The 12,464-nt window shown below is 51.2% G+C and overlaps 1 protein-coding gene and 1 long non-coding RNA gene across 2 annotated transcripts in view; one reads left to right on the plus strand and one right to left on the minus strand.

Annotated features, from left to right (window-relative positions):
- The window catches only part of FRMPD3 (FERM and PDZ domain containing 3), a 132,444-nt gene extending 120,093 nt beyond the window's left edge, over positions 1-12,351 (minus strand). The window contains exon 1 of the mRNA XM_077890376.1: positions 12,233-12,351. The gene's annotated coding sequence lies outside the window, so the exon portion shown is untranslated. The remainder of the gene's footprint in view (positions 1-12,232) is intronic.
- Positions 1-12,464, plus strand: part of LOC144309181 (uncharacterized) — a 43,611-nt gene that overhangs the window by 15,680 nt on the left and 15,467 nt on the right. The window lies entirely within an intron of this gene.

Raw genomic sequence — 12,464 nt, forward strand, 5'->3', positions numbered from 1 at the left:
AAAGGTCTGGATTCCAAAATGGAAGAGGAGGAACTGTGGGTGACTATTGTTTTCTTTTTTTCTGTATTCTCAAAGTTTTCCACTATGTATAGGTATTACTTTCATAATCACGGAAAAGTTAGAATTTAAAAAAAAGGAGGGCAGCCAATGAGGGCTGGAATGATCAGGAAGGCGTCACAGCAGCAGCTGGACTGGAGCTTGTTAGTTAGAGGATGTGATGGAAGGATTTGCAGAGATGGAAAAAAGGGGGCCACTGCAGGCTGGGGGGGCAGCAGAAAGTTGAATGCAGAGGGAAGGGTGAGCTCTGAGTGGGGTACAATGGGTCAGGGAGAGTAAGGAGACTGATGGAGTTTGGGGTCAGGAAGAAATAGGTCAGAGGCATTTTGTATATATGTTTATAGGATTATATATAGCATCTGTATACACAGTGAAGCTCAGCTGTTGTGGAAGGCAGGCCTCAGATACCAGGGAGAGGCGTTTCTATTTGATAGAGCAAAACGGAGCTATTATAGGCTCTTGAGCAGGGAAGTGACATGATGAAAGATGTCTTAAGGATATTCCTTTGGCAGCGACTTGAAGGGTGGCTTGACAGGGAAGGGGAGGCTGCACGCCGAAGGACCAGACAGGAGGCTGCGGCAGGAATCCAGGTGTGAGGGAGCGAGAGCCTGGGCTCTGATGGCAACAGTGGGAATGGTCAAGGAATTACAGATTCATGAGGTAGTGGTGAGAGATGAGCTGCCAAGGCATGGTGGTGACTGATGGTATGAGGAGAGGGTGACTCATCCCAAGGCTCAGTCCACGGGCTCCGGAAAGAATGATGGCATTGCTAATAGAGACAGAGATCCAGGAAAGGGCTCGGGGCTGGAGATTGGCATGGAGGCTAAGGCTGGAGAGGAGACACCACAAGTCTGGTTGTAGTTGGGGCGAATTTGAAGTGATGGTGAACTCCGAAGATCAAATGTCCTTAAAGGTAATGATGAAATGAAACCGGAGCTCAGGTTAAAGGCCAGCCTTTATCATTTCCAATAATCACCCAGAATTCCAAAGTGGGACAAGCTGCATTTAGACAGCATGGAAACCTCTGGGAGTGGGGAGGAAAAAAGCAGACCCAGGGATCCCTGGGTGGCGCAGCGGTTTGGCGCCTGCCTTTGGCCCAGGGCGCGATCCTGGAGACCCGGGATCGAATCCCACGTCGGGCTCCCGGTGCATGGAGCCTGCTTCTCCCTCTGCCTGTGTCTCTGCCTCATTCTCTCTCTCTCTCTCTCTGTGACTATCACAAATAAATAAAAATTAAAAAAAAATATTTAAAAAAAAAAAAAAAGCAGACCCAATAGCCAATTCCAGTTTGGACTTTGCAGGTGACGAACTCTAAACTATGGGTACCAGCAGGTTGGTGAGACTGTTTACAAAAATCCCCCTCCTGAGGTACCCGGGTGGCTCAGTCGGTTAAGCATCCAACTCTTGGTTTCAGCTCAGGTCATGATCTCAGAGTCGTGAGATCAAACCCTGCCTGAAGCCCCGGGACCCACATTGGGCCCTCGCACTCAGCGAGAAGTCTGCTTGGGATTCTCTCTCTCCCTCTCCCTCTGCACCCCCCACCCCACTCACTGGCACAGGTACTCATGCTCTCTCTTTCCCTCTAAAATAAATAAATAAATAAAACTTCTTTTTTTAAATCCCATTCCTTTTTCTGCCAGTCAGTGATTTCCCTACATATTTGAAAGATTACAGCTCGACTGTAGGTGACGAGACGAGTGTAGAACAACACTTCCTTTATTAATCATTATCTGCACTCTCAGTGATTTCGCTGATGGTGGCAACAGAGCCAGTGTGACACACAAAGCCCTCTGCAGCCTGGTGAGTGGGCTTATCTTCAGAGTCCCAGCCCACAGAGTCCAGACTCCTGGCCACCTTGATACAGGATCAGAGGCCAGGCCCATTAAGATATAATCTGGGTGCCTCAGTCTCCCTGTGTCAACTGGAAAAGGTATGGGTAGCTGACTTGCTTGGGTCTGGGTTAGAAGTGGGAAGATAAACAGAACAATTAACGAAGGGAAAACTGCAGTAATAAAAGATGAAGCTTGGGAGAGAAACAGTGAGCATACACTGCTGCAGGATTTCCAAAATGAGAGGTCTTGGTTGACCGGTTGACTACCATGCCACTTGGCACCACCATGTCACCTTCTGGCCACTTTTAATGAATGGGCTTTTCCATGCAGAGGGTCATAAATAGGACAATGGCTCCAGTCAATGACTTGGATTCCCTCTTTCCAATCTCCTACCTCCATAAGCATCTTCCACTTGGGACACCTGCCCACTTCTCAACCACCCTCCTTCCAACCATCACTCCTACCTCAAACCAGCAACCAGAGGACTGATCTGAAATCAGACCAGAAATCTTCAGCAGGGAAATTCTGGAAACCGCTGGCCGACAGACTATGCAGTATGAGAGTGTGTGTGTATGTGTGTGTATGCATGTGTGTGTGCGCACATACACATGTGAGTGTTCATTCACCAGTCTAACCATCTGTTTCTCTGTTTTCCCAGTGGGTTTGGATCAGAGGCAAAGAGAGATCTGTTTGGGTGGTCCTACTCTTGGAGCTGAGCTCTCTTGGTGGTTAGGAGCCTACAGCCTGGGCAGACTCATACATCTTTAGAAGACATCATTCCTTACCCCAAGAAGAACCAGTGAGAGAAAGGGGCTAAAATCCCACAAATATCCCTTTATCTTCAGTTCTCTATTCCCTTCCAACCCAGGGATGAGGGGCTGGGCCCAGACACCTGCCTGGGGCTGATCTTCTGGGGGTTGGGCAGGGAGGGGAGAGCTGGTGGGAGAGCAAATGGGCAGGCAGAGGCCTCTGCCATCACCCTCACACCCACCTGTGGGCTCCTCACTTATTTCTCTCCTACCAGCTGTAACAACAGAGCTCCTGCTGACATAAAAGTGCTGTGGTAGCTCTCCCCATGCCCTGGCACAGGTATGACCTCCACTGGGACTATCCCAAGTGCTGAGAGGCGTTTTCAAACTTATTCCACCAGGGAAGCTGAAAGGCGTCTCTTCTTCGATGTCAACGCCCTGAGAGGTCTCAGGAATTTGAAACGGACAGCCCCTGCCTCCAGCTTCCCTAATGGAGGTAGAGCACTCAGCACTCCATCTCTGCCATCATCTCACTCGGATTCTGCAGCCAGATTCCCCATTGCTCCCTCTTTCCTGTCCTTCAGGTGGAGGCACTAAAGGTCCCAGGTGCAAATCTACTTTCCCTGGGATGGTTAACTGACTAACTCCTTATTTCCTAGCTCCCCCTGACATCATGACATGTGAAGGCTCCGAGGGCAGGAGGTGAAGAGGGTGTGAGTACTGGGAGTACAGGAGGCAAAAACAAGTGGAGAGCATCTACTTGGTGGCTTACCAGCCATGCGGAAGGCTGAAGTGACTTTTGGGCCTGACCCTCTTCTTCTTGCCTACTGCCATAGCTCTAACTCCCTCTCGCCTGGAATGCTGTAGTATTTTACAAGCTGGTCTCAATTCCTCCTTGTTTCACTCAAGCGGTTTCCTATCACACTGCTAACCATCCTGCAACACTCCGCATGAATCCTCCAACAGCCCTTCGGGGTCTCTTCAAGTCCAGACTGCCCAGGCTGACATCAAAGGCCCTCCAAATCCAAGTACCCCTTAGCCCCCAAGTCAGTTTCCCTCACTGCCTTGCCTCTGGAAGTCTGCTCCTTTGCTGGTCAACAGTCTCAATCTCATACATTTCCCAAAACCTAACTCAAAGTTTAGCATCTTCTGGAAAGCCTCTCCCTCCCTTCTAGCCCATACTGGTCCCTCCCTGTGCTCTGAACCCCTACGGCGCTTAGAGTTTAAGGCATATAATATAGCATGTAATTGTCTTCCAAGTTTTATTATTCTTAGTTGCTTCACATGGGCAAGTATTACTTTTCTGTTAAATCATGTATTTCTAAAGAGCAGGCCCTTTGTTCTCCCCTTCTCATCCTGACGTGGGTATTGGGCTAAACCCAGGGGTTCTCAATCGACTCCTGTTGCCTTGCCTTAACTTCAAAATGAAGGAAGAATGAGATGAATAAAGGCCCTCTGAGGATCTTCTCTGTCCGTCCATATTCATTCTCTCTCTCTCTCTCTCTCTCTCTCTCTCTCAATGTTCCAGGCAGTTGAAGAGCTGAGGCTGCCCAGAGAGGCCTAGCCAACCAATCCGCTGTCAGATCTCTAGTTTTCAGTACACTCCCACCTCCTAAGGCTTTTCGAGCAGATCAATAATGCTGCTTAAGTGATCAATCTGAGACACAATGGGCTGCAGGGGCCAGTGTTTGATTAACTTTAGAGAATAAATGTATTCTGGAGGAGACAGAGGAGGGAGGGAGAAACAGAAGAGAAAGCAGGAAGAAAGATGATCTGGGGGAAGGGAAAGGGAGATCTTTTATGAATGGGGATATGATAGAATGGAGCTGAGAGTAGTTCTCACCTGATCTGATTCCACAGCAAGTTCTTATTGCGGCAACCAAATAATCTGAGGTTGTGCTCAGAGCCCACTGATTATCCCAGGGCTGCCGGGCAATCTTTGACCTTGGCAGGACCATTGCTGCCATGGGGTGCTGAGGGCCTAAGAGTGGATGGAGAGGTAGGTGTGGGATGGAGACTGAAGGGGAGCCTAAGGAAGGGCTTGGGCCATGAGGAGTGCTCCCTGGCAGAGTCTACAGTAATCCCAAGCTCTTGCATCCTTTGAGGCCCAACCCAAGACTGGTGACTCTGATAGCCATGGTGATATGGGACAGTTGGCCAATCCGCAAGGTGTGATAACAGCATTACCTTCTTACCAGCATACCTCATATGTATACCTGTCCATTGGTATATATACCATCTTTCCTCCCAAGGTTCTGGGTCTGGAAATCCAATTATTTGGCCATTAACAAAAAAGAAGAAGGCCCTTTCTGATTTTTTTCTGGAGGGCCCAAACTAGCTATACCACTCATCACAATTTTTTCTGGAAAAGATAGTGTTGTCTGGAAAGAAAAAAAATCAGAGCAGATGGCTGATTACTGGGAGAAAGAGAGGTCCTCCTTTAATCTAACCATGATTCCTGCTGCTCTCATTAAAAACCCATCCTTCACAGATAATGGGATTGTTACTCCCCTTATTACAAAGCCTCAGCATCACCTTTGACTCTTCTTCCTCCCTCATCCTGCTCATCCAATTGGTAGGCAGATTGTTTTTTTTTTCTACCTCCAATACTGACCAAGCCACCTCCATCTTTCTATCCCCATATGACTCTTGTAAAACCAGCCTTCATGCCTCCAAAATGACCCTATTTGAATCAATCTGCCAAAGGAAGAAAATTTAAAAAAGGAAAAATGAGACTGAATCTAAGGAAACGTAGAGCTAATTTCTACTTACAAGAGATACAGGGAATTGCCGAACAAGCTAAACAACAAGAGGTAGTAAACAGACCAGAATGTAGGACAGCATGCACAACAACCAGCCTGCCGTCTCTAATAAGTCAAAGAGAGACAATTTTTGAAAGGGCCTCAAGATACATAATGACCAAATGTAATGTGTTGGGCTTTTTGGGGTATTGATTCTAACGAACCAACTGTAAAACAAGTTTTGAGCTAGTTGAGGACACCTGATTATGGACCGGATCCTGGATAGTGCAAAAGCATCATTGTTACTTTTGTCTGCTGTGTTAATGAGGCTATGGTTATGTGAGAAAATGTCTGTGTTTTAGAGATGCAGAGAGAAGTATTAGGAGTGAAGAGACAAGAGTGATGTCCAGATTTTGTTTTAAAACAAAGCAAAGGATTAAAAGGATAAAGGAAGCAAATATGGCAAAGTCCTGGTAATTACTTAATGTGGATAATGGGTAAATGGGGTTATTATGTATTTTATCTATTTCTTTGAGAAATGTTTATAATAAAAAGCAGAGGTAGGCAGTACCGGTGGCCCAGCGGTTTAGCACCGCCTTCAGCCCGGGGTGTGATCCTGGAGACCCAGGATCGAGTCCCACATCAGGCTCCCTGCATGGAGCCTGCTTCTCCCTCTGCCTGTGTCTCTGCCTCTCTCTCTCTCTCTCTGTCTCTCATGAATAAATAAATAAAACCTTTAAAAAAAAAAAGCAAAGGTAGTAGCCATCCACTGTACCCCAGTCTCCCTTTCTGGCTTTATCTTCCATTCCTACCTCATTTCTCTGTGAGTCTATGACACAGCTACTCTACATACTTGCTCACGTGATTCTTGCCTGAACTTCATTCCTTCATTTGTTCATTAATTCATTTGTTTATTTGGCAAATATCTATCCAGGGCCTCTTAAATGCACTAGGCACTGTAAATGCAAAATCACTGGGACAGAGGACAAGGGACGTCCTTCATCTTTATATCCTCCCCAGCAACCAGCACAGCACCTTGCACATGATGGGTGCTCAGCAAATGTTTATTGAGCTGATGCACAGGGGGAGATGTGATAGAATTCCACTCTAATATGATCCAATGAGTATTTAATCCCACCCAACAGACGCTTATTGAATACCTACTGCATGGGGGGCATTGTGTGCTATAGGGATGAAAAGAGAAACAAAAAACACCAGGCTCTTTCTTCCACTGAGCTTATGAGGTAGATCACACATGCCCATATGAGAAGTTATTTTTGTATGTGAAGAATATATGAGTTAATGATTCAAGCCATGGGAGTGGGGTGTATGAGTGATGTACTTGACAAATGTATTTTATTTATTTATTTTTAAAAAGATTTTATTTATTTATTCACGAGAGACACACAGAGAGAGGAAGAGACATAGGCAGAGGGACAAGTAGGCTCCCTGCAGGGAACCTGAGGCAGGAGTCGATCCCAGAACCCCGGATCATGCCCTGGGCCAAAGCCAGACACTCAACCGTTGACGCCTCAACCCAGGCATCCTTGTATTTTAGAGCCAGTTAAGGGAAGGAAGAGTTCATAGTGGGGAGAAAGGTCACTTGAGTCTAGAATGATCCCAGAAGACTTCACAGAGGAGGTGAATTTAACTGTAGCATTGAAGGATGAGCACAGTGGTACTGGATGGGAGGGAATACAGGCAAGGAGGGAGGGGTATACCTGGTCAGTGGGATGGCATGAACAAGAGCACAGGTGCCCCCCAAATGTACAAAAGACATGTCTAGGAGACCCTGAGGAAAGTAATTTGGCTGGAGTGGAGGGTCCATGAGGGACTATTTCTCCTGAAGCAGAAGTTCCCATGGTGGGACCTAGGAATCTACAAGTGATTTTGAGAAACACTAAGATTTGAGAGTACATCATGGGGACAAGCAGTGTGGAATAAAGCTCTAAGAGTATACAATATTAGGCCCAGTCAAGGAGAGTCATGGATGTCAAGCTAAGGAAGCTGAAATTTATCCCACAGGCCATCAGGTACCCCTCAAGGGTGTTGGTCAAAAGTATCACGAATAATGGAGATTTGGGAACATGAATGTGGCAGGTGTGGAAATCACAGACTGGCTCGGAAAGACACTAGGGGGTGGGGTGGATCAGGGTACAGTTGGATGGTTCTGAGGCTTCTAGTCTGGGACATGAGCAGTTTTGTGTAACAGAGGTCAGAAGAACAAGTCATCTTTGAGACATAATGAGATGAGGGTGTGTGTTGAGTCTGATGTGATAACAGACTATCTGAGGGAAAATATTCAGCAGGTAGCTGGGAATACAGGAGTGGTATTCAAGAGAGAGGTTATGTTGAGGCTAGAGAAGTGAGAAGGGTCAGTAGAGGGGTGGGAGGGGAGGCCAGGACACAGTCCTGTGCCTCTGGTGACAGAGGAAGTGGAGAGCAAGAGGAGGTGGAGAACACCCTGATTTGAGGGGTGGGAGGAGGGACTAGCAAAGCAGAGAAAAAAGGAGGGGTCACGGGGGGGTGGAAGGAGACACAGACAGTATAACCAGGCAGAGGGCTCTTCAAAAACTCAGGGATGGCTAGTAGTCTGGCTAATGCCAAAGTGAAGTTGAGGGTTAGGAAAGGTCACTAGCGGGATCCCTGGGTGGTGCAGCGGTTGAGCGCCTGCCTTTGGCCCAGGGCACGATCCTGGAGACCCAGGATCGAATCCCACATCGGGCTCCCGGTGCATGGAGCCTGCTTCTCCCTCTGCCTGTGTCTCTGCGCCTCTCTCTCTCTCTCTGTGACTATCATAAATAAATAAAAATTTAAAAAAAAAAAAAGGAAAGGTCACTAGCTATGGAATGCATACAGAGACCCACTCATCTCATGTTTGTCAACACAGACAGGCCCAGTGGCTCCTCCATATAGCAGGGAGCTTTGTCTCTCTCTCTCTCTCTCTGTGTCTCCATCCCCACTTCCTCCTCCTCCTCCCCCTGCCTGCATGTCAGACACACACTCCGATTTCCAAGTTCATTTTCAGACTGCCCAGGGGAATAAGGTGCTAGCATGCCACTGAGCTGTTTGGGCTGCTAACCTTCCATCGTAAGTATGGTGCTCTTAGAAAAGGGGACGCTGCCTGGATGGGAATGAATAAAGAGCCCCAAGATCCCTCCCCTCTCCTTACCAGCTCAGCTGGGGGACGGGGGAGGGCCAGCACTGGAAGGGAGGGAAGAAGGTATGCTTCCCTCCCCATCAGCCCCTAGCCCTTGGATTTCTCAGCAGAGCTGCAAGGTCCAGCCTGTTTTGAGTCCTTCATTTTGGTTGCTGATAATGCAAGAGAATGTTTATCTTTTTGAATTTATGGGAAGAAGGAAAACAGAAGTCCTTGAGAGAAGAGCCAGAACAGTTTTCTGCTACTAATGCTAATAGCCTTAAGGCTGGCCCACAGCTGAAGCTCACTTGGGTGTGGCTTCCGCCCAGGGGCCTGTCCAAGCTAACGGTCATTGCCCACAATGAATGAGGACTGTCCCAGCTCCCCCTAGAAATGACTGCTAGGGCCCTGTGAAGGCATGAACGCCCATAAGCCAAGCTTGTCTGCATGTGCCTCACTTCCCACAATTTGCTCCAGGTGTGTGTGTGTGGCATGCGTGCGTGTGTGTATATATGTGTGTGCACCCGCACGTGCATCTTAAGGTTTCAGCTATAGCCTAGAGGCTCCCAAAGACAGGAATCCTTTTTCTATTGCATTGGTGCCACATTCTCAGGATGCTTTGTCTGGTGCTGACCAATCCTTTCTGCAGAGTTGGGGGGGGGAGGATATAGGGTGCTTCTGTTGTCCTGCATCCACCCTGTCCTGCATCTACCTGGGCTCCCACCAAGGGCTGGAGTGGGGACTACTGCAGTGGGGCAGTGCCAGACCAATGCCTCTCCTCCACCCATGCCTCCCTGAGCCCCCCTGGACTCCCTCCTCCACCCCAGCCCCAGGATTGCAACTGCCTCACCCCCACCCCAAGTCCTGGCCAGCTTGTTGCTGCTGTCAGCCACTTTTTCAACCCACTATTGCTCCCAAAGGACCTCACTGGTGGCAAAATACCCCAATCAGGCCACAGGGCTCACTTCCCAAAACCCTGGGACTGTGCCACTCACAGGTGGGGAAGGTCCCCCTGACTCATTAAAAATGGGGCCTGCAGCCTCCTAAGAGTCCTTAGCCTCCTCATTCAAGGAGGCAGATGCTCCGTTGCACTGTCTGAAGCCACAGCACCAACAGCATCACTAGCTTGTGTTTATGAGGGCACTTGCTGGTTTAGGGCAGCTAGCCCTGCCAGTCTGCAGGACACCTCAGATCTGAAAGATGCTCAGAGCCAGGAGCCCAGGGCTCCCACCACCCCTACCCTGGCTGGCCTCCTCTCTCTGGTGGCCATCAGCCCACACTCGCAAGGTAGTTGTGGTGGTAGGTGTCGGTGGGAGAGAGAGGAGGATCCCTCTGCACACAGCAACGAGTGTTTCTCTCCCACTTGGATCACATCCCCTCCCTTGTCAGAATCCTGCAGTGGCTCCCAATTGCCTCTTGCATCAGTTTGAACCTTCTCTCTGTGGGCCTCAAAGCCCTCCATAATTACATCCCACCTTCCCACATCCCTACTCCCACACACACATCACGCATAACTCCGGGCCAGACAGAGACAGTAGATGATGCCATCCACAAATGTTCCAGCCTGGATCGGACCACAGGTGCCTGACAGCCCTACTAACAGAGCCATTCCTTTGCCTCCTTAAAAACGCAAATGTTACCTGAGAGGTGAAGGCAGTAAAACATTATCAGCTATGAGCACCTTGGCCAGGCAAGGACTATGCCATCTGATTTGACGGGGCAGGGAGCAAAGCCTGGCCAGAAAGGTCTAAGGGGTGGGGGAGGGGACCCAGAGGCTTTGGGAGCAGCCCATGGGAGGGGTGCAGGGACCAGGCTCTGACGTCGAAGCCATCTCTGTCACGACTTTACCAAGGGCTAGAATCTGACTCAGTGTCTCTACTTAAACCTGCCAGACCCACTCGACTTCCCCTCTCCTATCTTGCTGCCCCTTCCATACGCGTTATATCTTATTTCAACTCAGGGATGCCCTCACACCAAGCTGCTGGGGTTGAATTGCTTCTCTTGTATGAAAAAAAAAAAAAGGCACGAAATTGGGTAGAAGCCGGCATGTTTGCGGCAAGGCCAAGTCTTGTTGAGGTCTCCCTGGGGAGAACTGAGAGCCTTCAGCTCTTTGGAAATAGCCAGGGCTTCCTGGGAAGCCTCTCTGGGCTCCCGGAAAGCTGGGAACTGGATTCCCTAGGCTTCTGCAGTAAGCTTAACGGAAAAGGAAGGGGAGGGAGGGAGAGGCAGGGTCCCCCAGCTCAAAGCCAAAGTGCGCCTTTCACCCCAGTCCGCCAGCAGGGAAAACTCACTTGGGGCTTTTCTCTGAGTCAGCATAGATTCCGCACCCTCCACTCCTGAAAGGGGCGCCCCCAAGGGAACCTTGGTCTTATAACAATTTCCCCAAGGGGCAGGAGTCCAAAGACTGCCCCGCCCTCCACCAGAGCTGCAGGATGCTGAGACCACCCGGTGGACACTGGGGCTCTGCAGCTTTACCAGCATGCCAATGGGAGGGGACAGGTCCATCAGAATTTAGTATACACCGTGGTCAAGGGCTCCTGGGTGACACCTGCAAGGGTGGGGGTGCCACCTGCTTCTGGGGGGAGGCGTTAAGCATTTGCCCCTGCAGTGGTTTCAGTGTGTGTGCGCGCGTGCGCGCGCGCGCGCGTGTTTGTGTGTGTGTGTGTGTGTGCGCGCGCGCGCGCGCGCGCGCGCGCGGGGAGGAGGCAGGGGCTGGGATGGGGTTGGGGGAGGCCCAGGAGCTCCTGGGTGGAAGGGCACCACTCTCAGAGTTAGCAATGCTTCCCCCCACCCCAGAATGGAGTTCTTAAGGGCCCTGGTGTAGGTGTCTACAGTAGCTTGGGGTAGGGGTTGGCTGTGTGTTTGTGCGTGTGTGTGTGGGGGGGGAGGCAGCAGGTACTGGATCTGCAGTAATGTGCAGTTGTCATGTAGTTTCTCAGGGATACTCTGAGACAACACACACTCACATACACACTCTCCAAGCTCCAAAGCACCAGGCTGGGGAGTAGAAGTGTGTGTGTGTGTGTGTGTGTGTGTGTGTACAGGTTTTTTGGCACTGGGGAGGTATGCATAGCTATATGTGTTTGGGTGGACTGCTTAATTAGCATCCTGGTGGAGGGGCAAGTGTATCTGTGTGTGTGTGTGTGTGTGTGTGTGTGGTCTTTCGATGGGGGTGACTAGCTGAGCGCCGGGTCTGTGGTGCGGCTGTGTGTGCGTGTGCGCGCGCGTCCGTGTCCGCGTGTGAACATGGCCTCAGGAACCACACACATGCTTCAGACAGCTGTTTCTGGCAGCCCTGGGGCTCGAGCTTCTCCGGGCACCCCTGCTAAGTGGTCACCTCCCAGCAGCCAGGCCCCGCGTCTCGCCAGCTCTCCCAACTGTGCCCAGGGCTCCGGCGCACACACAAAGGCACCACAATGAACGCGCTGCACTCCCCTGCACTCGGCTCCTCACCCTGCATCCCCGGTGGCCGAGGCGAGCCCGCTAAGCCGGCGGCTCTCCCGGCAATGGGCGCGCAACCGGCCGCTCCCCACGCCCGCCCAAACTCCGGGCGGCCCGACGCTCGGCGCCCCCTGGCCTGACCCCGGCTCCCGGGGGCGCCCAAGCGCCGGGCGCCCCCGAGGCGGCCCGCAGCGGCAAGCTCCCGCCGCGACCCACTCCTGGCCCAGCTGAGCTAGCAGGCGCGCCCCCCGCTGAAGGCAGCGCGCCTCTTACCTTCTTCCTCCGCCTCTTCTTCCTCCTCCTCCTCCTCCTCGTCTGCAGCGGCGGCGGCGCGGCGGCGGCGGCGACGGCGGCGGGACTAGGGCGCCCGTGTCCCCGAGCCCGACACGGGCGTGGGGCTCAGTGGCGCCGGGCAGCGGGGCGGGCAGAGGCTGGCGGGGCGGCAGCAGCTGGCCCGGGACACGCGGAGCCGGGGCGCAGGCGGCGGGCTGCGGGAAGGCTGGCA

The sequence above is a fragment of the Canis aureus genome, chromosome X, assembly GCF_053574225.1.
Source record: "Canis aureus isolate CA01 chromosome X, VMU_Caureus_v.1.0, whole genome shotgun sequence".
NCBI lineage: Eukaryota > Metazoa > Chordata > Mammalia > Carnivora > Canidae > Canis > Canis aureus.